At 49.0% G+C, this 26,782-nt stretch overlaps 1 long non-coding RNA gene across 1 annotated transcript; it reads left to right on the top strand.

The window, feature by feature from the left end:
• The first annotated feature begins 15 nt into the window (after positions 1-15).
• LOC144753118 (uncharacterized) lies at positions 16-26,782 on the top strand. Its single transcript, XR_013594204.1, has 3 exons — positions 16-138; positions 752-853; positions 25,947-26,782. It is a non-coding gene; the product is annotated as an uncharacterized LOC144753118 (long non-coding RNA).

Raw genomic sequence — 26,782 nt, 5'->3', positions numbered from 1 at the left:
CAAGATGGCCGCCGCGCATTGAACGTTCAGGCTGGCGTACAACAGCGGCAACGTCCAACGACAAACATTAAACTTGCACTGGACAGCCTATCCGTCTTACATAACATTGAGTCGGCAGCTGTGAAAAGACAACGTTTGGTCAGTGACATGGGGTAGCTCGCACTTCCTCTTTAGGGATCTGGCCAAAAGTATAATTTTCTTAAAGATGGACAAAATACCCTTTCTCCTGAATGTATATAGTCCAATCTCATTGCACTACTTTGTGTCTGGGAGGGACTGCCCTCACAATTGTTCAGCTGTGTTAGTACGCAGTAATGGCAAACAGACTCAAACAGCTGATAAACTGGGAGTCCACCACAGCTACATTTGCTGACATTTGCCTTGAACAGTGAGCCCTTTTCTCTTGGATAGTAGCCCACAAGTAGTATCACCGCAACCATGTCATATTTAAGATTGGTAGATATTTGTCTGTCATACCTGGACTGCTATACTTACATATCAGAAAGTTCCAAAATATCATATCAAGTGTGTTTCCCCCCATGATGTACAATTTATAGAATTCTTTGTCAAGAATGGTGTAGGTTCCTGGTCCCTCCACCTAATGGCCTGGTCTACCTTTCCCTATGTCAGTTCCTATTGACTTACACATTCTGTGATGACTTTTTATTTGCCAAAATTGATTGTCTAAACGAATGATCTATCAAGTGGCATAATTGGCTAAGCTGTCCTATTTCTCTTGATTTCATTTCAGATACCTCCTCACAACACTATCCATATGCAAATTGCATTGTGCTTTGATTTTAAATTACCCCTGTTATATTGCAGCAATGGTCGTCAAAGGATTCGCATGCAGGTAATTGTCATAGAAGTGGCATCTGGCCAGTAGATCATATACACATTTACTGCATTCCCAGCGTTTCTACTTTAATGGCGATATATACTCTATCAGCTGTCAATTCTCTTACGCTCATTTACAGTTATGCTGGAACTTATAGTTGAATGAAATAACATTTTTATTTTCCAAAGTTTATTATTTGCTAGATCAATACTGCCCAGGTACCAGAAGGATTTCATGCCACCTGCATTTGCTGAAAGTGTGCATAAAATCTTAGAGACCTATCTTGAAATGTTCCTGGGCCATGCTTGTTTTGAGGCACTATGGATAGGGAGTGGACATAGACTGCATAATAAGAATGTATATGTGCATTACCCCTGTAAGTATAATTGTTCAACACCCTTTGAGTATATTTCTTATGATCTTATGCGAAGCATTTCATATCTTGTTGGTATGCCCCCTGCATTTTAAACAAGCTTCAACACTTGCCCTGAGTGCCTGACTACGAGTGAAACTGGTATCCTTTTATTTCGACCATGGTTCATGCCGATCTACTGTGCATGCAGGGGCCTAGGCTTATCCCTACTAATGCGAGGTTCAAGACCTGTCCTGTGCCCTGGAGGGGTGAACCAAGCGTGGGCATACCCTGGGTGCACAACATAAAGCAGTGGAGGCACCATGTCATGTTTAAAACCTATAGTGTTACCTGACCTTTTTTATGTCAGTGTGTATGCGGTCTACTGATTACACTCATGACAAGGTCCGCTATTATGTGACATCCAGAACTGTGCATGGACATCTTGCATGCTTGTTGATTGCATGTATGTATGGGGTGTGTGTATGGTAGTAGGAATCTGATTGTTTGAGTTTGAGTACTGGGGCCAGTGAGATCCATTCTGATGAATACTTCTAACTGCAGATTCCTCACTGTTAGAATAGTACCAGGCTCTAAACTGGATCTGGAGTTTTTCTCAGCAGTGCTCCCCATGTGCCGTAGGTGGCACCATATGGCCCTGCAATTACTTCAATCCACCCTAGCGGTGGCAGAGCAGCTCTGCATATAAGTGCCAGCCCAGCATGTTGATGTCAGTTTCTTTCTTTGTATGCCTTTCGATGAGGATCTGGAGCTCAGCTCCAACTTGTTGATTTTCTGACAACTCCAAAGCTTGTCACTGTGCGTAGGGAAGATGTCTCCTCTGAGAATAACAGTATTCAAGCAGTGCATTGACTGTAGGAAACAGATGTCGGTCAAGTACCCACACAATGTGTGTGTGTTCAGTCACAACACAATTGTGCCCATATGCACCCAAAGGCAATCAGGGAGTTGAAGGTGAAGCTTTACGTCGCCACGCAAGAGAACAGGACGTGTTTGAAACTGAGGTCCAACTCCATGTCACCAGCCTTTCTTGGTCACGGTCAAAAAGTCGGTCCTGAGTGAAGTTTTGTTCTGGCTCAAAGTCTTGTGGTAAGATGAAGTTAAAAGGTGCCATAAGACTTCGAGCTGTCCCTCATTTGGTCCTAGCACACATCAAAGTCCCCAAGCCATTGTCGACCCCAAAGCAAACAGCGGAGTTTGAGGAGACCATGCTAAAAAAATTCTAGATGCTACTGGCTTCGTCAGAGCTACTAAGGCCCACTAGTTGTTTGCCTGTGCCCACCCTTCAAGACCCATCCTGGGCCGATACTGAAGCCGGTCCAGACTTCCACTCCAGTCCTAGGGTCATTGCCAGTTACTACATGCCATGGCGACATAGACTCCATGATCCCAGGGCTGCATCCAATCGCGACACCAGTGTCTGACCCTGAACCGACATTGGCCCATGGCTGGTCTATGTTGCACTGGGGCACAACCATTAGTGGTACAGCCAGACCTTAAGCCTAGGTCTCACGATGTCAGTAGTATCAGAGGATAGAGGCCCTCTTTAGTTCTGATTCCAATACTGTCCATAGCATACCTAATGCCCCTCATGGCACTGATGATAAGGGGGAGGCAGACAATCTACTCCCCCTTCATTACACTGATGTAGGGTTGTATTTAAACTTACAAAATATCTGTGGGCTAAATACCGCACAAGAAAATGAGAGGCTGGACTTATCACATAGGGCCGTCTTGCACATGCGGCACATTTTCCTTGTATGTGCCATTTTTCACTGTGCAGGTGGCAATCCGCCTGCACTTTTAAGAGGGGTAAAATATCCCCTCTCCAGGTGGGTGCAGTAGTGACTACACCTGCCTGCAAGGAGATGTCTAGGGGGTCCACACGGCCCCCGTCATCCTCGCTAGAGGGCTACCATTAGGAGGCGCACTGATAGTGCACCATCTTTTTGTTGTGCACTGTCAGTGTGTCTTCTGATGGCTTCTTAGCCTTTGCACCTGCGTCTATAGTATGGCAGGGGCGCAGAGGCATTGAGAAATCCACATTTGCAAATGAGGGAATGACCTCTGATGATAGCGCTAGCTCTATCTGTATTACAGAAGGGGCCATACAAGTGTCTGTTCTGTAATACCAAAGTGCCCTGTTGGCACGCAAAGCAGGATCAAACGCCCGTTGCGCACTCAGGGCACTTTGTGTAATATGGCCCGGGTGCACCAACCGAAGAAAGTGTCTCTTTTGTTGTAGTAATGCAAACAGCAGCTGAAGTGCTAGACAAGCAACCGCCTACTCTGGAGACCAAAGCCATTTTTTTGACTGAAATTCTTCAGCCAGGGCCAACTTCATCAGAGCTACTGTTACCATTTAACAAGACTTTATGCCTCTTTTAAATATATTTATACACCTAAATATTTCAAAGCTATTGGCTCCTAGTTTAATGCATTATAATCAGGCGTTGAATCATCTATGACTAAGATACTTGTTTTCTGCCAGTTTATGTGTAATCCTGAAATAGCCCCGAATCTATTACATTTGTAGTGTCTCACTTCTTTTAAAGGAATAACGTGTCATCAGCTCAGAGGGGTATACAGTACGTTGTGCCATCTACTAATATGCCTGCGTATGTGGACCCTAATCTCGCCTTGTATTCTAGTGGCTCAACTGCCATAGCAAAGAACAGGGGAATCAGTGGACACCCCCGTCTCGTATCCCTTTCCACTGAGTATCTCTCCGATACTATTCGACCTATATTGACCCTAGCAGTGGCCCGAGAATATAAGAGCCTATTCTATTATTCTAACCCCTGTCCCAGGCTAAGTCGATTTCTAAAGTGTTGAAAGCTTTTTCTGACATCTATTGTCATCATTATAGACTCGGGCAGATTTACGTTTCCTGGCGCATCCCTGCAAATCAGCAGGGATGCACCAGGAAAGATGCGTCACGCAAGTTTACCCTTACGCCACCGCAGATGCACCGCATTTACAATGCGCCGCATCATGGCGCAAGGATAAACAGATGCGTGTCGCATCTGCTGGCGTAAGGTTGGCGCAGTGCTGGAGTTGCGTTCCAGGCGTGACGCAACTCCAGCACTTTTCCAACCCTGCCTATGTCCAACATGGTGCGTCAAGCCTTATGCCTGCTTCAAGCAGGCGCAGGGTTTTGACGCAACATGGCCGTAAAAGTGACTCTGTGAAATCTTGTAGATTTCACTGCGTTACTTTTACGTTGCGTTCCGGCGCCGGAACGCCCACCCTCCGCCGGAACGCCCACATGAAACCTGACGCAGGTTTCATGTGGTGCAGGGCTTTACAACGTAACGCATCTACCTAGATGCGTCACGTTGTAAATAAGGCACAACGTGGCGCATGGTTTACGCCACCACTGCATCACAAAAGTAACGCAACAGCGGCATAAAAGTGTCGTAAGGGGCTTGTAAATCTGCCCCTCAGTATGAGCATCTGATGCGTCACTTAATAGATTTATGAGTCTGCACATGTTTAGTGCTGTGTTTCAGCCAGGTAGGAATCTGGATTGATCAGAATGTTCAAGGCGTCACATATGTAGTAGTAATCTTGTGTCAAGCACCTTGTTTAAAATTTTAAAGTCCATATTTAGCATCAACAGTGGTTGATAAGGAGTAGTTTCTGTCCTGTAACTCCAGTTCTGTAGTAGGGGTATCTCTGTTATAGTCATAATCTAGTGAATAGTCCCGCCCATGTGCGTGGACCCCGGAGCAATCAAAAATAATCTCTTCAAGTGTCGAAAAATGCTGACCTGCACAGACACTTAAGAGAGAATTAAAGACAGATAATGCAGCCTATAACCCAGGCTACACTGTCCAGTACTTCAACTAGAAATTCCACCAAAAAAATCCACAAAACAGCAAAGCCTGTACAGTTTTCCCTTGCTTCAGCAGCAAAAACCCTCTGGAATGATAGAGAGGAGAATCTGGACAGACAAGCCCCATAGGCTGCCATTATGTGGCTCAGAACAGGATACTGTGCCTTTAAGAGAACTTTCCAGAACTTCACAGTATCCCAGAATGCACTGCAGGTCCCTTTTACTTTCAGTTCTTTTTGAAGGCGTAACACGCCAGACCTGTAGCATTCCTTACATGAATATCTCTCTCCACCGGGGAGGAGGGCGGGCGCTTATGACTATAACAGAGATACCCCTACTACAGAACTGGAGTTACAGGACAGAAACTACTCCTTCTGTAGTAGGGGATCTCTGTGTATAGTCATAATCTAGTGAATAGAATGGCAAGCCCATCCCCACACCAAAGCGGCGGTGGAGAAACGAGAAATAACACCACAATTGTGCGAACAGATTTCGCAGCGAAGCCTGCCCAACCTGAGCGTCTGCTCTGGCATCAGTGTCCAGGCAGTAATGCTTAGCAAAGGTATGAACCGACTTCCAAGTGGCCGCCTTGCAGATTTCTGCAATTGGAACATTACGGAGCAAAGCAGTCGTGGCCGCTTTGCCCCTGGTGGAATGAGCCTTAGGTTTACCCCCTAAGGTCTTATTAGCTTTTTGGTAACACAATTGTATGCAGGACACAATCCACCTCGTGATGGACTGCTTAGAGGTAGCAAGACCTGTCCTGACTGATCCATAATTGATAAACAATTGGTCCGACCTACGAATATCTTTGGTTTTATCCAGATAAAATTTCAACACCCTCCGAACATCCAGGGAATGTAAAGACCTTTCCGCTGGAGATGAAGGATTCTGAAAAAACGTAGGCAAAGTTATAGTCTGGTTGACATGAAAATCAGAAATAACCTTGGGAAGAAACTTAGGGTGAGTACGCATAACAACCTTAGCAGCATGAAATACAGTATAAGGTTCTTGGCAACACAACGCCTGAATTTCACTCACCCTGCGGGCCGATGTAATGGCCACGAGGAACGCCGCCTTCCAGGACAGGTGCTGCAACGAAGCCTTATGAATAGGCTCAAAAGGCTCCTTCATCAGTCTGGACAGCACCACATTCAATTCCCATGAAGGCGAAGGAAGCCTGACAGGAGGGAACACTTTCTTCAAGCCTTCCAAAAAGTCTTTGATCACAGGGATCTGGAAGAAGGAAGTCTGTGAAGGGCATTTCCTGTAGGCAGTCAATGCAGCCAGATGAACCTAATGGAATGGACATTAAGGCCAGACTGCGCCAGATGTAGAAGATATGGAAGGATGACATCTTCCTTACATGTCGTCGGGTCATAGTTCTTGGACTTGCACCAGATGCAAAACCTCTTCCACTTGTAAGCATAAGAAGTCCTAGTGGAAGGTTGCTTAGCCTCCTTCAGTATGTTCATGCAATCTTCCGGGAGATTAAGATGGCCATATTGCACTATCTCAGGAGCCATGCCGCCAAACTCAAAGACGAGAGGTTGGGGTGCAACATCCGCCTCCCGAACTTCGTGAGAAGGTCCGGCCTGCACGGCAGCTTCATGTGAGGAAGGAGAGACCGGTGAAGCAGGTCCGTGAACCACCACTGTCTGGGCCATTCCGGGGCAATCAGTATCATCCGCGCCCTGGACTGGGACAACTTGATGAGAACCGTCGGAATCAGGGGAATGGGTGGAAAAGCGTACAGAAAGCTAGTCGACCAGTTGATCCATAACGCATTACCCAGCGTCCCCGGCTGGTAGTACCTGGAAGCGAAGTCTCGGCATTTGCTGTTTCCTGTGGTGGCGAACAGATCTACGTCTGGAGTCCCCCACCTTGCGAAGACTTCTCCTAGTACTTCGTCGTTTATGACCCATTCGTGGTTTTCCTGAATCAGTCTGCTCAGTGCGTCTGCCTGAACATTCTGCACACCTGGCAGATGGATAGCCGTTATCGTCAGTCCTCGGGCCAGAAGCCAGTGCCAGATCGCCTGCGCCTCCTGCGTCAGGGTGCGCGATCTCGAGCCCCCCTGCTTGTTGAGGTAATACATGGTGGTCGTATTGTCCGTCTGTACAAGCAGAGAGTTGGTCTGAAAGGACGGGTGAAAGGCCTTCAGTGCCAAGTGAACAGCTCTGAGTTCCAGGAAATTGATGTGGTACGTGGACTCCGTCAGGGACCACGTTCCTTCGAATCTGTAAGTCTCCGGAATGCGCTCCCCAGCCCTGGAGAGACGCATCCGTCACGATAGTCTGAGTGGGAATGTCCTTGTGGAAGGGAACCCCTCTGAGGAGATTCTCCGCTGAACACCACCACTTTGGAGACTGAAGAGCATGCAGAGACAGTCGTATCCTGTCGTCCCAAGATCCTCTCCTCTGGTCCCACTGATCCTCCAAGCACTCCTGCAGTGGTCTCATGTGCAACCGCGCATGTGGCGTCAGGAAGATACAAGAGGCCATCGATCCCAGTAGAGAAGTCACCGTCCTCACTGTTGTAGAAGGAGTGGTCAGAAGAGCCTGAGCCTTCCGACGAAGCGATAATCGTCGCTCCTCCGAAGGAAACACGCTTGCTGACCTCGTATCGATGGTGGCCCCCAAGTACTGAATGCACTGGACCGGAGTCGGGACAGACTTGGACATGTTGATGTGCAACCCCAGCTTCTTCAAGAGAACGCACGTCTTCTGGAAGTGTGCTTGAGCTTCCGAGAAGGAGGAGGCCTTGATCAACCAATCGTCCAGGTACGGGTAGACAAACACCTTGCTCTTCCTCAGGTGTGCCGCTACCACTGCCATGCACTTCGAGAAAGTCCTGGGCGCAGACTTCAGCCCGAACGGAAGTACTGTGTACTGATAGTGATTGGTGCCGACTTGAAATCGCAGGAACTTCCTGTGTTTTGTGCAATGGGCACATGGAAGTACGCATCCTGTAGGTCTATTGCACATAGCCAGTCTCCCTGTTGCAACTGAGGATAAATCTGATGCAACGACAGCATGCGAAACTTCTCTCTGCGAATCCATTTGTTCGCCTGTCGCAAGTCCAGAATGGGCCTGAACTCATTCTTGTCCTTCTTGCGGACCAGAAAGAACCGGGAGTACAGACCTCTTCCTCTTTGAGACAGAGGTACGTCTTCTATCGCCCTTTTCCTTAACAGGATATTGGCCTCCGCCTGGAGCTCGCGCAGTTGATACTGCGAGCTGACCGGAGGAATCGATGGAGGAGGGCTGATGAACCGAAGACTGTATCCATTGCAAACAATATTCAGCACCCACTTGTCCTGAGTAATTTTTCTCCACTCTGCCAGAAAAAGTTGAACGCTTCCCCCCACCGGAGCGGGTAACGGATGAAGGGGAAGTAACAGCTCAGGGTCGAGACCCGGCCGGGCCTTTGTTAGCCGTAGAGGACTGTTGTCCACCTCTACCCTTCTGGCGCTTTTGGAAGGATCTCCGGAACTGCTGCTGTTGTTGCTGCTGCTGTCCCGAAGACTGTCTTCATCCTTTCCCCTGTGCACCGAACCGTCTCTTGAACGGGCGGTAGGACTTCTTTTCTTTGGGCTTTTCCAAGCCCACAGCCGTCAGGGAATCCGCCTCCGCCTTCATGCGGGCCATCTCATCATCGGCATGTTTTCCAAACAGTGTCTCTCCGGAAAAGGGCAGATTGGCCACCCGCTGCTGGGCCTCCGGCTTGAGTGACGTGAGCCTGAGCCAAGCATGGCGGCGCTGGTTGATCCCGTGACAGTAACCATGGGCTGCCAACAGCGAGATATCCGCAGCCGCGCTGATGACCTGGTTTGAAACCAGCATCCCTTCCTTAAGTATTTCTAGGAAGTCCTCCTTCTTGTCTCATGGCAGAAGGTCCGTGAACTGTTCCAGGGAGTCCCACAGGGCACGGCTGTACCGCCCCAGCAAAGCCGAATCGCTGGAGGCTTTCATGGTCGTGGAAGAAGTTCCACAAGCCTTCCGCCCAGCCGAATCAATCCATCGGCTTTCCTTATCAGGCGGCACGGTGGAGGACGGGGAGGTAGAGTGTAACTTCCTGGCCGCCGTCACAATAACTGAGTTGGGTACTGGGTCCATCCGCAGGAAGGCCGGGTCCGAATCAGGTGCTCTGTACTTCTTCAGAAGTCGGGAGGGAGCGGCCTTCACCACCGCAGGCGTAAGAAACAGCTCCTCCGCAGGTTCGACCAGCCCTGGCACCAATGGCAGCAGAGGGCGAGACAGATGCTTCTTGTGAAGTGTCTCGAATATCACAGATCGTAGTAGGTGTAGGAGCCGTCACCGTGATGCCCAATTTCGTAGCCCCCCGCAGGAGAACCTCCTGGAACGTGCTGATGTCGTCCACCGGAGACACCCTTGTCCCCGGGAAATCCGACAAGGTCGGCGAATAGGACCGTGTCCTGGAGGAGTCCGTGCGGGACCTGGACCCTCGCCTCCTATGGCGGCGCCTAGATCTAGTGGAGGATCTGCGCCGACTCCTAGATCTTCCTCTCCGTCCGGAGCGTGATCTTGACTTCCTAGGCCTCGGGCGATCCGCCGGTTCCACCGGCGTGGGTGTCTTAGGTTTGGCCGGGGCTTGCGGCTTAGGAGTCCCCTTGGGAGGCGTCGGAAACCTGGGCAACGAAAACGACCTCGGAGGCACCGGAGGAGGCTTCAGTGGCACCTGAAGTTGAGATATGGTTTGCGGAAGCGGAGGCAAAGGCGGAGGGGTAGGAACCCTCGGAGGGGGACCCCTCGGCAATGGCGGCGGAGGCTTAACCTGCGAAGGCGTATACACCTCGGAATACACCGATCCCGGTGATCCACCACCAGCCTGGGGCGTCGGAGAGCCCCCCATGGCATCAGGCCTCCTCTCCCGCTTCTTCGACGTCGAAGAACGGTGACCAGACAGCGAGCGTCGGCCCCTCGACGTCGAGCGTCTTTTCCTCGACGTTGACCGTCGTCCATGCCTCGACGTCGACTTCGTACGCCTCGACGTCGACCTCTCGTGTCTCGATGACGACCTCTTGTGCCTCGACGGCGACCTCTTGCGCCTTGACGGCGACCTCTTACGCCTCGACGGCGACCTCTTCCGCCGCGACGTCGACCTCGACCGCCTCGCCGGCGACCTCGACCGCCTCGACGGGGACCTCTTCCGCCTCGACGGCGACCTCTTCTGCCTCGATGTCGGACCACTCCTCGACAACGAGGATCCCCTCGACGACGATGTTCTCCTCCTCTTCGCGAACCGCGGTGTCGCTTCGACGGCGAGCGCCGACGCCGGGCCCTTCGACGTCGATCACTCGACGTCGAGACCGACGAGGATGACGACAAAATCGTCACCGGAGACTTCGACGGCGGTCTGTGCACATCCCTCGACGTCGAGCGCCGACGGCGCTTCGCCCCAGAGCCCTGGGGGGACGGGGAACAGACCGCAGTCATTTCTCTCGACGTCGTGGTCTCTGCAATCGACCCAGACAGAGAGTGGGCACATTTGCTGGTCTTCCTGCCCCTGGGGAGCCCCCCAGAGGCCACAGCATGGGTAGAAGGAGCACCTCCAGACCCACCTTGTGCCTTCAGCCTTCTTTCCTCGAGTCCCTGAAGCCTGATCTTCTTTCTTTCCTTCAGGGTCCTGCCAGAGAAGCCTTGACAAATCTCACACTCCGCTGGGACATGGGAAGAGGGAAGGCAGAGGATACACACCTCATGGGAATCCGATTTGGCCTTCTTCCTGGAGCACTCCGGGCATTTGTCAAATAATGCAGGCATATTTGACATCAAAAAGGAGCAAAACCCAAGAAGAACAGCACTAAAGTACTTTAGAAGCACTCAAAACGAAATTAATAGTGAAAAATCACCAATAAACCCTTGAAAAGGGAGAGCTCAATGCTCCAGGGTCCTGCTTGCAGGAGCCGGAAACAAGAACTGAAAGTAAAAGGGACCTGCAGTGCATTCTGGGATACTGTGAAGTTCTGGAAAGTTCCCTTAAAGGCACAGTATCCTGTTCTGAGCCACATAATGGCAGCCTATGGGGCTTGTCTGTCCAGATCCTCCTCTCTATCATTCCAGAGGGTTTTTGCTGCTGAAGCAAGGGAAAACTGTACAGGCTTTGCTGTTTTGTGGATTTTTTTGGTGGAATTTCTAGTTGAAGTATTGGACAGTGTAGCCTGGGTTATAGGCTGCATTATCTGTCTTTAATTCTCTCTTAAGTGTCTGTGCAGGTCTGCATTTTTCGACACTTGAAGAGATTATTTTTGATTGCTCCGGGGTCCACGCACATGGGCGGGACTATTCACTAGATTATGACTATACACAGAGATCCCCTACTACAGAAGTTGTAATAACTTCTTGGTCTCTGTCTGGTTTTTGTAGGAGAAAAACTATAGCTTTTCTTGACTTGTGCGGGAGGGACCCCATTTCCCAGGCCTCTTAAACCATTTATAACCTTGGAGCCAGTTGTGCAATGTAGGTCATATAACATTTAGCTGGCAGGTCGTCAGAACCTGGTGCCTTCCCATTATTGTTGCTTTAATATCTGGCATGGTTTAGTCCTTCCCAATGTGGTCAAGCCCTTCATCCTAGAACTCTAATAATGTAGGTTTGGTAGCTTTACACCCACTAGTGTATAGGGTGTTGTAGTGTCATGTGAACACATTACTTATCTCTAATTGCGTATGCACTCTCACACCCTATTCGTTTTTAAGACCAAGTATTTGTGAGCCCCGTTTATGTGGATTAGCCAGCCAGGCTAAAAGGGATCCTGCCTAATCCCATTCATCATGTGCCCAAACAAAATATTCCTTATAATCAAAACAGCTGAGCCATTGTATGTGCTTGGTCAGTTAATCTTTCACACGTAATAACTCTACCTGCTTCTCAGGGTGCCCCAGCTTTTTGTTTTCCACTTCTCAGAGGGTCTGTTCTTGATAGTTGACATCCTGGACAAATGCTTTATGGACCACAGACTACAACATTAAAGGCCTCCCACTCTATCACGGCTGAGGATGCTGAGCCCCCAGGACCTGCAAACTAGGTTCTGCATGCCTTCCCCTATTGTCTGTTTAAAGACTTGATCCTATAGCGCCTCAACTTTCAGCTTCCAGCTCGGATATTACAGTGTGTATTTTATCCCAGATCAGTGTTAACATAAGGGTATGAAGATCAAATAGAGATCAGGTGAGATATTCATGTTTGCCATCTTGCATGCATATTTGCTGCACATAACAAGCATTGGAAATGCAATAGGTCTCGCAATAGAAAAGTTTGAGTTTTTGGTGTGGTAAATTTAAATATTATTTACATTTTTTTTATGTTGTGCAAATTATAAAAGTTTTTTTTTGTTATTATAAATGCCAATAGTTATAAAATTATCAAATGTGACATCTATAGCATTAGTAAAGTACATGTTTAGTTTTCCCCTGTCTTACATGTATTGATCTGACAAATCACAATGTTTAAAAAATTAATAGCTTTGTTATTTACAATGCCAATAGTTTTATCTTTCGCAAATGTGACACCTATTGTAACACAATATGCGTTGTAGCACTGAGTGGTATTTGGAGTGTATGTTGCATTGAGCGTAGTGTAATTATGTGGCGTGTAATTATGTGGCACTGAGTGGTATTTGGAGTGTATGTTGCATTGAGTGCAGTGTAATTATGTGGCGTGTAATTATGTGGCACTCAGTGGGATTTGGAGTGTATGTTGCATTGAGTGCAGTGTAATTATGTGGCGTGCAATTATATGGCACTGAGTGGTATTTGGAGTGTATGTTGCATTGAGTGCAGTGTAATTATGTGGATTGTAATTATGTGGCACTGAGTGGGATTTGGAGTGTATGTTGCATTGAGTGCTGTGTAATTATGTGGGGTGTAATTATGTGGCACTGAGTGGTATTTGGAGTGTATGTTGCATTGAGTAGAGTGTAATTATGTTGCGTGTAATTATGTGGCACTGAGTGGTATTATGAGGAGTGTGTTGCATTCAGTCAAGTGTAATTATGTGGTGTGTAATTATGTGGCACTGAGTGGTATTTGGAGTGTATGTTGCATTGAGTGCAGTGTAATTGTGTGGCGTGTAATTATGTGGCACTGAGTGGTATTGTTTGGAGTGTATGTTGCATTGTAATTATGTAGCATATAAGTATGTGGCACTGAGTGGTATTGTTTGGAGTGTATGTTGCATTGTAATTATGTAGCATATAAGTATGTGGCACTGAGTGGTATTGTGTGGAGTGTGTGTTGCATTCAGTAGAGTGTAATTATGTGGTGTGTAATTATGTGGCACTCAGTGGTATTTGGAGTGTATGTTGCGTTGAGCGCAGTGTAATTATGTACAATATAATTATGTGGCACTGAGTGGTATTGTGTGGAGTGTAATTGTGTGGTGTGGGTTCATTGACATTAAGTAAGGCAATGGCTGAAGAAGGCAGAAACACTGCCCCTCTCGATATATATTGTGGGGTGATTAGAATGTGAGTGACACTTCAAACAAGAGAGAGAGGGGGAGAGGGAGAGAGAGGGGAGTGCAAGAGAGGGAAGGGAGAGATAGGGGAGTGCAAGAGAGAGAGGGAAGGGGGAGAGAGAGCAGAGTTCAAGAGAGAGAGGGAAGGGGAGAGAGAGGGGAGTTCAAGAGAGAAAGGGAAGGGGGAGAGGGGGTGCAAGAGAGAGAGAGAGGGGGAGAGAGGGGGGTGCAAGAGAGAGGGGAGTGCAAGGGGGAGAGGGAGAGAGAGGGGGTGCAAGAGAGAGGGAGAGAGAGGGGAGTGCAAGAGGGAGAGAGAGAGAGAGGGGAGTGCAAGAGAGAGGGGAGTACAAGAGAGAGGGCGGAGAGGGGAGTGCAAGAAAGAGGGAAGAGGGAGAGAGAGAGGGGAGTGAAAGAGAGAGAGGGAAGGGGAGAGAGAGGGAAGGGGGAGAGAGAGGGAAGGGGAGAGAGAGGGAAGGGGGAGAGAGAGGGGAGTGCAAGAGAGAGAAGGAAGGGAGAGAGAGGGGAGTGCAAGCGAGAGAGGGAAGGGGAGGGAGAGGGGGTGCAAGAGAGAGAGGGAAGGGAAAGAGAGAGAGAGGGGAGTGCAAGAGAGAGAGAGAGAGGGAAGGGGGAGTGCAAAAGAGAGGGGGAAGGAGAGAGAGAGGGGAGTGCAAGAGAGAGGGAAGGGGCAGAGAGAGGGGATTTCAAGAGAGAGGGGGAGAGAGGAGTGCAAGAGGGAGAGGGTAGTGGGAGAGAAAGAAGATGAGGAGAGCGCTGGAAGAGGGAGAGAAAGAGGGAGTGTGAAGAGGGGAGAGAGAGAAGAGGAGGGAGAGGGTGGGAAGAGAGCAGAGAGGGAGGGAAGGAGAGAGAGGGGTGGTAGAAAGAGTGGGAGATAGAGGGAAGAGAGGGAAGTGGGAGGGAGAAGAGGGAGGGTGGAACAGAGAGAAAGAGGGAAGAAGAAGAGAGCGTGGGCGAGAGACAGAGGGAAGATGGAGAAAGGGAGGGAGGGGGGATGGAGGGAGAGATGAGGGAGTTATTGAGTGAGTGTGTGTGTGTTTTTAGTTAAGTTATGCTGAGTGTTTTCCCGGCACTTTCTGCACTCTGTAGTAAGATTAACTCGAAGCCTTCAGGAGGAACAGGAGAAATGAAACAGAGGCTCAGAGACAAGGGAAAAGAACAGATATGGGACTGAGGAAGAAAGTGCAACCTTTAGGGATGGAGTGGTTTGTCTCCAAAAAAGGTATGATCTTGTCTGAAGCCTGGGTGTTGCTGAGAGTTTTGTTCTGCGCATGTGTTTGCCTAGATCTCACATAAAGTGTTTTATGTCTGTTAATTAGTCCTTCTCATTAATACACTTAAAACGTTTTAGTGAAAAATAAATTATCATTTTATGAATCAGTTGTTTCCTAAAAGGCAGATACCCCATTAACATATGTGAAATAAAATACATACAATATTGCACTTGAGGTGATTGCATATGGAGGAAGGAACTACACCTACCCACAGATGTCAGTGAGAAAAGTTCACTCGTGTGTGCATTAAATGTGGGCAGATCTATATTACAAGGATAGAAATCTGACCACTGTGCTATGGGTTTACTCCGAAATATTTTTCGAGGGGGCGGTGTGGCGAGCAGTGAATTGCAGGGTGCAAGCCTGATTAAGGACAGCTGGAAGCCGTGCCACAATGTAGGGTTTCCTCTGGTTTAATGTTGTACCTGATAAAGTGAGACAGAGAACCCAGCCGCAGAGCCAAGCTAAGCCCACCCCCTCCTCACCCGGGCTGTGCCCACTGGGCGGATGTACTTGGACCACGACATCGGTGTTTGTAACAGAGACCGGTCATACACTCGTCACACACCGGCTGCCATTAAAATGCCATTAACCCACCTTGACCAGCACGGCACATGCTTCATTTTCCTAACACAAAATATAGCGCTTCCGCGTCTAGTCAAGGGTGCCTAGCGCTACATAACTGTAATTTCAATGCAGTTCAATACAGCGCCTAGGCGGATGCCATCTTATTTCAGGAAGATTTGGAAATAGATGGTATTGCCAGGAAACCTGTTGTAAGCATATCGATGTCAACTATATCATGAGGCAAAGAGATGGTCACGAGACGTCCTCGGGTTCCGGGAGGCGCGTGCTGACTCCTGCCTGGCGATGTACCCGTGGGAGAAGATACTGCATCGACGCACAATTTAAAATGCTGGAAGAGAGAGGCTTAGATGGAGAGCAACGGAGGCCTGGGTGGGTTAAACAGAGAAGGGCAGAGAGAGAAACAAAGAGAGGTAGAAAGGGGAGGTAACAAGAGAGAGAGAGAAAACGGGCAAGACATGCAAAAAGAATTGGAGAAAAAGAACAAGGGAAGTAAGAGTTGGAGGAGCGAGAGACAGGGATAGAAAGACAGAAGGAAGTAACAGAGAGAGGCATCGAGAGACAGAGTTTGAGGAGCGGGAGACAGAAATAGAAAGACAGAAGGAAGTAACAGAGAGGCATCGAGACTCGAGAGACAGGGTTGGAGGAGCGAGAGACAGGGATAGAAAGACAGAAGGAAGTAACAGAGAGAGGCACAGAGAGACAAAGTTTGAGGAGCGAGAGACAGAAATAGAAAGACAGAAGGAAGTACCAGAGAACAAGACGGAGGGCATTGCTGTGGGGAGGGGGGAGGAGAAATGCGACACGGGGCGGAGCAGGGAGAGCGGCGAGTGTGAAGTAGCAGGGGCCTTTGAAGTGAAGCTAAGCTTCACTTCAAAGGAGTGGGAGGAGTGCTGCTGGGGAACAGATGGAGATTTGATGATGTGCACGCGCATTTTAGGTCAATGCGCTTGCGCATTGACCTAAAAGTGCACGGGCACAGCATCAAACCGCCAGTCTAGGTAAACCTTGTTTAAGTCCCTATAGTCTCGCTCAATGCGCATGCGCATTGAGAGGCGAGACCTAAAAATGTGTCTAATCGGACGTGTAGATCACGCAGCACTAAAAAAAGGAATAGTCCTGTGCCAGAGGGTGTTCCACTCTCCAGGTATCACTTACTCCCCAATATACTTGCCAGTGTAAAATCTTTGTGGGATATCTGAGGCAGAGCTGTGCAGGTAAGTATGATTTTATTTAAAATGTTTGGGGCATGCATGAATATATGGGAGCGGTGTTGTGAATCGATGTGTGTGCGTGCGTGTGTGAATGCATGAGTGCAATTGTTTAAGTGTGCGTTTGTGCCCCTCCCGCCTTCTCCCTGCTAATACAGTATTATTTAGGCCCCTAACACTCCATGTTGCTGTCTTGTAATTAGATAGGACTTCTATCACCGTTAACCCATGTTTGCACTCTGTATCAAGGTGGTCACTTCAAAGATTTGTATTTCCATCTCCCTTCCATCATTCAATCATTTCAGCGGTTTCCACATGTGACTAAGCCCACAACAACCCCACCCCTGGATAGTGAGACAATGCCCTCCTATTAGAACTGGTCCTCAAGAAACGCCTGAGCAGATCTACAAATTCCAAAACTGTAATAAACGGACTGTAGTACGCAAGCAGTAAGGGTTTCTTTTCTGTAGCCTGCCACAATGTGCGTTCACCGGTCAGACTATATCATCCTCTAATCTTGGCATATATCCATGGATATCCAGCCTGTTTCCAGAGTCCTGTATTTTATCAACTGCTGTATTGGGTATGTTGCCAATTCACACCTCCAGTATCATTCCTTCAGTATGGCAGCTGCTGCAACTGATTTGTCTCAGTCCCGTTTGCTTGGTCTTTAGGAGTAGGCGAAGTCCCAGCAAACCGGCCCAGACCTGTTTGTCATTTGTCTCGAGTGCGGGATTTCAAGCGCTCTGTCCTCCGCACCTCTCGCCACAGAGGGAGGTCCAGTTGTCACTCCTCAATGCAACAAGAAATGCACTTCAACAGTTGCAGATGGGGATTAATTCAGTGGCTGCCATGACTATTCAACATGGAATTACACTTGACCTCCTGACACTACAATAAGGAGGACTATGTGTTTTACTGAATTCCTCTTGCTGTTATTTTTTAAATAGTAGTGGAAACATAGCAAGGGATGTGGCATAAATTAAGCATGTGGTTCAAATATTCAGTGTCGCAGAGACAATGACAGATTCTGATAATTGGTTTTGGCTATGGTCCTGGCTACGAACAGGATGGCTGAAGAGCTTAGTTCTAGAACTACTGGGTACCTATATAACAATAGTGATACTATTGTGTTGTCTGCAGTGTTGTAGCTCCATGGGACAGCAATTGTGTAGTAAAAGCATCCATTCAATGTCTGCAGTTAAAGTTTCACCTCCTATCGAGCAAGTGCTAGCCCGCAGATATCTTAAAACACAACAGGACGTAGAGGAAGCACACAAAGAAACGTTTGAATTAATGGCTATAGATTTATGACAAGAGCATTGAGCACTAGTATATCATTTTGTCTATATGGAATAATGAATACCTATTAGGTGTGTCTACGCATCAATATATGCATGTTACTTAAACATGGTGTAGTGCCATTCAAAGATATGTACCTTATTGATACTTTTATGTTTCTACCATATATATATATATATATATATATATATATATATATAACAGTTGGGAGACACCACCTGCTATAAAATCTGTACCCCCTCGGAAATAAGAGAATCAAACATAGCTTTTGAAAATCTAATTCAGGAATACATAGACAAAGGGCTACTAGAATGGGAAGAGTACAAATATCTGAGAAGTGACCATCCGAAAATACCCATCTGTGGGGTTTCGGGAGGTTTCTCGAAGAGATTGACTGACACAGGTGCTATGGGTAACGAGGCTTTTATTGCTTTGCACAGTCTACGTTTCTGAACCGGCACTCGGTAGAACGGGAGTGCTGTGTCTGGTTCTTCCGACGTGTTAGTTCCCGCTCCCGTCCTCCTTTCCCACTGCCTCCTGGGAGTTGTAGGCCGTCTCTCCGCCGTCTCGATGTCCTCTCGGTACCGGCAAGGAAAAAGAAACAAGTCTCAGTGATACTGTCCTGGTATGAGGACTCAGTGCAGGGAAAAAGGGGTGAGGACTTCACACGTGCACTTTCAATACCCTCGCCGAGTGTAGGGGTTCAGTGAGGGGGGGGTATTAGTGCTATGGAGGGGCTTGGGGGTGTGCTCTCAGGGAGGCTTGCACCGTCTAGTGCCTGCCCACCCTTTGAATCTTGACCGTACCTGGTCAAGCCACACTTCGCGGGAAGTGTGGCTGGGCGGAGCGTTTTCCCGTTGGCCTCCCGGCTTGATGGTGTAGCTGCCGTCTCGGTCTCCCGGTATCTCTGGCCTCGGCACCTCCGCCCTTGGTTCCTCCGACCTCCGCTCCTCCTGCTGGACCTCCTTGTCTGACCTCCGATCTTCCTGTTGCTCCTCCTCGTCCGACCTCCGTTCCTCCTGCTCACACGATAACCACTCTCCTCCGCTCTCGCTCCACTCTCGCCACCAGTCTCCTCCTGCTCCTCCGGGTGTCTCGCACACCTGTGTGGTTTCTGGGACGGGTTTTACCTCGGCGTAGGGGGTGTGTCCCAGGACTGGTTCCGCCCAGTTAAAGGTGCAGGGACGTAGTGTGGTCATCTTGGGCCGGCCGCTGATGACGTCAGGGGTTTTCCATGCCTCCGTGTGCTGAAGAAAGAGAGGAGACACATTACTAGGCAGGCCAGGGGGGCCCGCATCCGGGTCCCCCTCGTCACACACCTCCCCCCTAGGATTCTCCCGATCGGGGAGAGGAAACCTGGACAGAAAGTCCGCATTGACGTTATCGGACCCCTTCCTGTGGCGGACCTGAAAGCGGAACGGTTGCAGGGCCAGGAACCATCGCATGACTCTAGGGTTATTGGAAATGTTCCTGCTCATCCACAACAGGGGGGCATGGTCCGTATACAACACGAACGGACGCCCCTCCAGGTAATACCTCAGTTTGTCGATGGCCCAACGTATGGCGAGACACTCTTTTTCGATGGTCGGATAACGGATCTCACGAGGAAAGAGCTTTCGGCTGATGTATAGGACGGGTTTTTCTCCACCCGCCCCAGTGTCTTGAAACAACACTGCCCCGATGCCAAAGTCCGAGGCGTCCGTGTGTAGGATGAAGGGTTTATTGAAATCCGGGGATGTCAACACCGGACTCGTCGTGATGGCCTTCTTCAGAGTTTGGAAGGCGTTCCACATGGCAGGGGTGGGGCTGTGGTAGTCCACTCGTTTGTGCTGTTTCTTCAACGTGTCCGTCAGGGGTGCTGCCACGTCCGAAAATGATGGTATGAACCTCCGGTAGTAGCCGACGAGCCCCAAGAAGGCTCGCATGTCTTTGGTGGTTTTGGGAAAAGGGGTGTCAGCGATCGCCCTCACTTTTTCTATTTGCGGCTCTATGGCCCCGTGTCCCAGGAGATAGCCTAGATACTTGACCTTCTGGTACCCAATCCGGGATTTCTTCGAGTTTACGTGGAGTCCGGCGTCTTTCAGCTGTTGGAGTATGATCTGTAGGTGCTGTAGGTGCTCTTCCCAGGACGGGCTAAAAATGATGATATCATCAAGGTAGGCCGAGCTGTATCGGTGATGCCCCTGTAATACTCGATTCATCAGCCTCTGGAAGGTGGCCGGGGCACCATGTAGGCCGAATGGCAGCACATTAAATTCGAATAGGCCGTCCGGTGTGGCGAAGGCTGTCTTTTTCCTGTCCTCTTCCCGTAATGGCACCTGCCAATACCCTTTGGTCAGGTCTAGGGTACTGATGTACTTGGCTTCCCCTAGTTTTTCGATAAGTTCATCGATCCGAGGGATCGGATATGAGTCAAAGGAGGATACCGCGTTCAAGGCCCGGAAGTCCATACAGAAACGGCTACTGCCATCTGGTTTTGGCACCATTACTATGGGCGAGGACCATTCACTCCGGGATGGTCTGATGACGCCCATTTTCAACATTTCGTCCACTTCTCTCCTTATGGCCTCCCTCTTGGCTGCGGGTATCCGGTATGGCCGTTGTTTGACGGTGGTCCCGACTGGTGTCTCGATCTGGTGTTCTGCCAGGGAGGTCATGCCGGGACGGTCCGAAAAGATGGGAGCAAAAGGGCGAAGGGTGTCTTGTAACCCCGCCTGCTCGTTCACAAACAGTTCGTCGTTCACCACCAGATCCCCCAACGTGGTTTCCGAGGAGGTTGCTGCAGGTGTCGCCATGTGGGCCGCCACCGGTTTCGGACCCAGCCACTTCTTCAATAGATTTATGTGGAAAATCTGGGTCTTCCTTCCGGTGAGTCGCAGGCGATAGGTGGTCTTCCCGATGGTCTCGATGACTTCATAGGGACCCTGCCATTCGTTCCGGAACTTCTTCGCCGTCGAGGGCAACAGTACCAGGGCCCAGTCGCCCACCAGCAGAGTTCTCCATCTCTTCCCTTTGTCGTAATGTGCCTGTTGACGGGTTTGGCTGTTCTCGAGGTTGGTAAAAGCGAGTTCCCTGATTTTTCCCAGTTTGTTCTTCAGGTTAGTGCTATATTCTAACAGGGTACGGGCTTCCCCCGTCTGTTCGGTCTCCCAGACTTCTTTGGTCATATCAAGGAGACTCCTGGGTTGTCGTCCATATAACATCTCGAATGCAGAACACCCGAGACTACTTTGTCTCTGACCGCGTATGACGTAGAGGGCCAGCGGTAAGAGAGAGTCCCAATCGGTGTTGTTCACGGCCAGCATTCTCTTTAACACGGCTTTTAGGGTTCCGTTATAGCGCTCTACCAGGCCATCGGTCTGGGGATGGTATACCGAGGTCTTGATCTGGTGCAGTCCTAACAGCTGGCATACTTCCTTCATCACCGTAGACATGAATGGGGTCCCCTGGTCCGTAAGGATTTCCTTGGGGAAACCCACTTGTGAGAACAACTCCATAAATTTCTCCGCTATGTTACGAGAGGTGGGTGTTTTCAAGGGAAACGCCTCCGGGAAACGAGTGGCGTAATCCACGATGACCAGTGCATATTTGTGTCCTTTTTTTGTCGGGGGTAACGGACCGATCAGGTCCATGCCTACCCTTTCGAAAGGGGTTCCTATTATCGGCAGGGGTTGCAGTGGAATCGCTGCAGGTCTCTGGGTGTTTTTCCTCTGACATATATCACACGTCTGGCAGTGTGCTTTGATATCGTGATATATCCCTGGCCAATAAAAGTTCCGGAGCACGTTTTGGGTTGTCTTCTCGCTCCCGATATGCCCGGCTAGCAAGTGGGTATGGGCATAAAACATGATCTGTTCTCGGAAACAAGATGGTACAAGCAGCTGCATGGGGTCTTCCTGCTTGACTTGACGGTATAGGAGGTCGTCCTTTATTAAGAAGCGAGGGTACGTCTCCGGCGTGGTGGCTGTCTCGCTATGGGCCTGTTCCCAGGCATTGAACAGTGAGGTGTCGTTGGCCTGGGCAAAGCGGAAACTCCTATCCCCCTCCCAGGGTCCTGCAGCCAATAGGGCGGGGACGGTCGTTTTGTTTCTACCCTCCCTTTGCATACGGTCTTTGAAGAGGTCCAGAAAATGGGGATTGTCAGTACCCAGGATCAGGGGTTCTGGAAGGGTATTCAGGACCCCCACTTTCACAACCATCGTGTCTTTTCCTTTTACTCCAAGGGGGAGAAACGCCACTGGGTAGTCCTTCACATCCCCATGTACACATTTTATATAGACTACAGCCCCCGGCATTACCTGAAGGGGCTTCACGTAGCAACCCCGGATCACAGACTGCTTACACCCCGAGTCTAGGAGAGCCCTCACTACCATCCCGTTGACAGCAACACTCACGTGGTAGGCTCCTCCTAGTACCGCCGAATACATGACGGTCTTTGGCAAGTAGTGGATGTCCATGGGTTCTTCCGGGGCCCGCTTCTGGGGGCATAGACGAGCTATGTGCCCCCACATTCCGCAGTCAAAACACTGAGGACCCCGGAAGGGAGGTTGTTCTGGTGCAGACGGCCTGGGATGAGGGAGGGGGAGCCCCGGGGGTACTCTCATCCGTCGCTCTGGCCTAGGAGGAGGCTTGGTAGGTTTTTCTGGCTCAGGGTTGTGGAGACGCGGCTGCGCCCTGGCGTAGGTGGAAGCCATTTCCATGGCCTGGGCGGTGGACAGGTTTGAGTGCTGCCGAAGCCATCGTTGGGTTCCGTAAGGGAGGGCTTCGAGATATTGCTCGAGGTATATCCTATCCATTATCTGTTCCTTGGTGCTGGTGGCTGGGGCTAGCCATTTATCTGCAGCTGTTTTCAGGCGAAAGAACAAGGTCTTAGGATTGTCGCCTGCCTGCCCCCTTTCCTTGCGGAAACGCACTCGATATGCTTCAGCGTCCAGGCCCAGGTGATCCAGTATTATGGTTTTAATCTGTCCATAAGGGGTCTGGCCGTTTCCGTTGGCCACCTGATAGGCCGCCTGAGCCTCCCCGCACAGCAATGGGGCCAAAAAGAACGGCCATTTCTCCACGGGCCACCCACACGCCAAGGCCACCCTCTCAAAATTGGTTAGGAACGCATCCGGATCCTCCCCGGCTACGTATTTCTGCAGGGAGATGCCCGGCGGTGTTGTTGAGGGGCGGCTTTCTCTCACGTGCAGGCTGGCCGGGTCGCCCGTAACTCGCATACCCTCCAACTGGGTGACTAGGGTATTGCGGAAGGTGTCCCGGTCCAGTTGGGCGGCGGCGAGTTGTTGTTCCACCGCCCAGGCCAGCTGTTCTTGTCCCTTCACAAGCGCCTGTATCATTTCATCCATCTTTGTGTCCTGGATGGGCTCTGCTACACTGCCCGCATTCTCCACCACTTGTGGGGTTTCGGGAGGTTTCTCGAAGAGATTGACTGACACAGGTGCTATGGGTAACGAGGCTTTTATTGCTTTGCACAGTCTACGTTTCTGAACCGGCACTCGGTAGAACGGGAGTGCTGTGTCTGGTTCTTCCGACGTGTTGGTTCCCGCTCCCGTCCTCCTTTCCCACTGCCTCCTGGGAGTTGTAGGCCGTCTCTCCGCCGTCTCGATGTCCTCTCGGTACCGGCAAGGAAAAACAAAACAAGTCTCAGTGATACTGTCCTGGTATGAGGACTCAGTGCAGGGAAAAAGGGGTGAGGACTTCACACGTGCACTTTCAATACCCTCGCCGAGTGTAGGGGTTCAGTGAGGGGGGGGGATTTGTGCTATGGAGGGGCTTGGGGGTGTGCTCTCAGGGAGGCTTGCTCCGTCTAGTGCCTGCCCACCCGCTGAATCTTGACCGTACCTGGTCAAGCCACACTTCGCGGGAAGTGTGGCTGGGCGGAGCGTTTTCCCGTTGGCCTCCCGGCTTGATGGTGTAGCTGCCGTCTCGGTCTCCCGGTATCTCTGGCCTCGGCACCTCCGCCCTTGGTTCCTCCGACCTCCGCTCCTCCTGCTGGACCTCCTTGTCTGACCTCCGATCTTCCTGTTGCTCCTCCTCGTCCGACCTCCGTTCCTCCTGCTCACACGATAACCACTCTCCTCCGCTCTCGCTCCACTCTCGCCACCAGTCTCCTCCTGCTCCTCCGGGTGTCTCGCACACCTGTGTGGTTTCTGGGACGGGTTTTACCTCGGCGTAGGGGGTGTGTCCCAGGACTGGTTCCGCCCAGTTAAAGGTGCAGGGACGTAGTGTGGTCATCTCGGGCCGGCCGCTGATGACGTCAGGGGTTTTCCATGCCTCCGTGTGCTGAAGAAAGAGAGGAGACACATTACTAGGCAGGCCAGGGGGGCCCGCATCCGGGTCCCCCTCGTCACACCATCCTATATCTTTTGCCCAAGCTCCACAAAAATGCGAGCGATCCTCCAGGGAGACCGATCATGTCATCCATGGGCTCCCTGTTGGAAAACACGTCGCGCTATATTGATCACTAGCTGAGACCGTTTGTGATCGCCCTCCCTGCGTATCTAAAAGATACGACCCATTTCTTAAAAATCATTGATGGCATCCATTGGGAAGCAACATATACGCTAGTCACTCTTGATGTGAGTAGCTTATATACTTGTATACGCCATGAACTAGGACTGGCAGTGGTCCAACACTTTTTGAAGACAAGATCCATCTTACTACTAGGCCATTCAAAAATGTTGACAGAATTGATCCATTTCGGTCTAACGAACAACTTTTTTATTTTTGATGAGACGATGTACCGACAGTCACAGGGCACAGCGATGGGCACCTGTTTCGCCCCCAGTTACGTGAATTTATTCATGGGCTGGTGGGAGGATCAGGTGTCCACGCAGCTTGAGGAGTTCAACTACGAAGTTGTCCTGTGGCTTAGGTACATTGACGACATTTTTAAGATTTGGAATGGGAGTGAGGATTCGGCCAAGAGATTCGTGAGGCAATTGAATAACAACAAAATGAATTTGGTGTTTACTGAGCACATTCACAAAACTTCCATTGAATTCCTTGATGTTCAGGTAGAAGTTCAGGGTCAAAATGTAAACACCAGCCTTTTTCGAAAGAAAAGTGCTGGTAACAGTATTCTCAGTGCCAGGAGTGCGCACCCTCGGAACCTAGTAGACAGCATTCTGTATGGAGAACTGCTACGGGCAAAGAGGAATTGCAGCACTAACTTTGCCTACGAATTAGAAAAAGAAATCATGTGTAACAGGTTCAAAGAGCGAGTTTACAAGAATATAATAAACAAACAGGCATGTAACAGGGCGGATGCCACTGTCAGAAATGAATTGCTAAATCCCAATCGAGAACCTGAGGATAATGATAAAGTAAGATTCATTACCACATTTTCAGGACAAGCCCATGAAGTTAGAAAGATCCTTAACAAACCCTGGCATGTCCTACTAACTGACCAACATCTTAAACCCTTTTTAAATTCCAATCCTCAGATTACATTTAGGAAATGTAAATCTTTGAAAGATGACCTAAGCCACAACTCGGTGACCAGCAAATAATCAAGAAAATGGAAAGGTGGCTTTAGATGTTGTAAAAACTGCAAAGCCTGCCGAAAAAGTATGGATTGTGAAAGTTTGATTATTCCCACCTCGGGTAGAGAATTTACCATACGCAAATCGTTGACTTGTAACACCGTGTTCTGTGTCTATGTACTCATTTGCCCTTGCGATCGGTGGTACATAGGCAGTACTATACACAGGGCAAAAAAAAGAGTGTTAGAACACTTGAGGGCGATCAAAAATAACAACCATCAATACCCTGTAGCACGTCATTTCTTTGACCATCACTTCCAAAACGAAAATCTTTTGCGGATGGTGGTCATAGATATGGTAGACCTGGGAATCCGAGGTGGAAATACAGAACTGGCATTGCAAAAGTTGGAGTCAAGATTTTGAATGCACGACTCCAAATGGTTTAAACACAAATGAAGAATTAGCTGTACACCTAGCTGAATGATGTGTTTGTCTGTAGTTGCTTTCTGAAGTATCTGATTTTATATTTTTTACCTTTTTTAGGTATTTGTTGAATCAGTGAGCAGCAAGACAGCAGAATAATAATTTGCTTTCTGTCTAAAGGAGGATCCGACACATGTTTTGGCTGTAATTTTATAATCTGATGGTATGATATTAGTCCATTTGGATTCGAATTTGGTAGACTTAACTGTTGGATTATGTACATCTTTTTTGGGTAAACGCCCACTAGGGCATGGACTTTTTGATCTAACGGTTTTTGTATTGGTCTGGCCATAATATGGTTTCAATTTGAAAAAACAGATAATGCATTCATACCATCGGATAAACGCCCACTGGGGCATGGATTTTAATATTGCAACTTTGCAAACTAATTTTGGTAACTGCATTTTCTTTTATTTTGTCGCTATTCACTACATGTTTCTAACATCGATGCAATATGAAAACTTGAATATGTCAACTTTATTGAGTCAGTCGCTGGACAATATATTTGCGAGTCAATGTATAAGTTTACACTGGAGTCGATACATTTCTGACTACATACGTTGCAAATTAAGCACAAAATACTTCAAATGTGGCATTTTAGCATTGATGTATACTGATAAAACAAGTGGTAATATATAATTGTAACATCAGTCGAATCATGTTTATATTATACAAATCTGAATAATATGAGATTATAATTTGTTTTGGGCATTGTATATACATTTTGATAATGCCAGAAAGCGAATTTCGGAAAAAGTTGTATTTACGCTGTATTTTTGAATTACTGATCAATGGCTGCCATGCTGCTTCACTGCTTACTTACACTTTGGGTGATTAGTCCTATTTTTATTGTTAACAATGAATTAAAAGGATACTGTGTTGGGTTAACGGCTGAA

Source organism: Lissotriton helveticus, chromosome 5_1 (assembly GCF_964261635.1).
Source record: "Lissotriton helveticus chromosome 5_1, aLisHel1.1, whole genome shotgun sequence".
Lineage (NCBI taxonomy): Eukaryota > Metazoa > Chordata > Amphibia > Caudata > Salamandridae > Lissotriton > Lissotriton helveticus.
The sequence above is the reverse complement of the archived record's forward strand: the minus strand, read 5'-3'. Positions and strand labels throughout refer to the sequence as shown.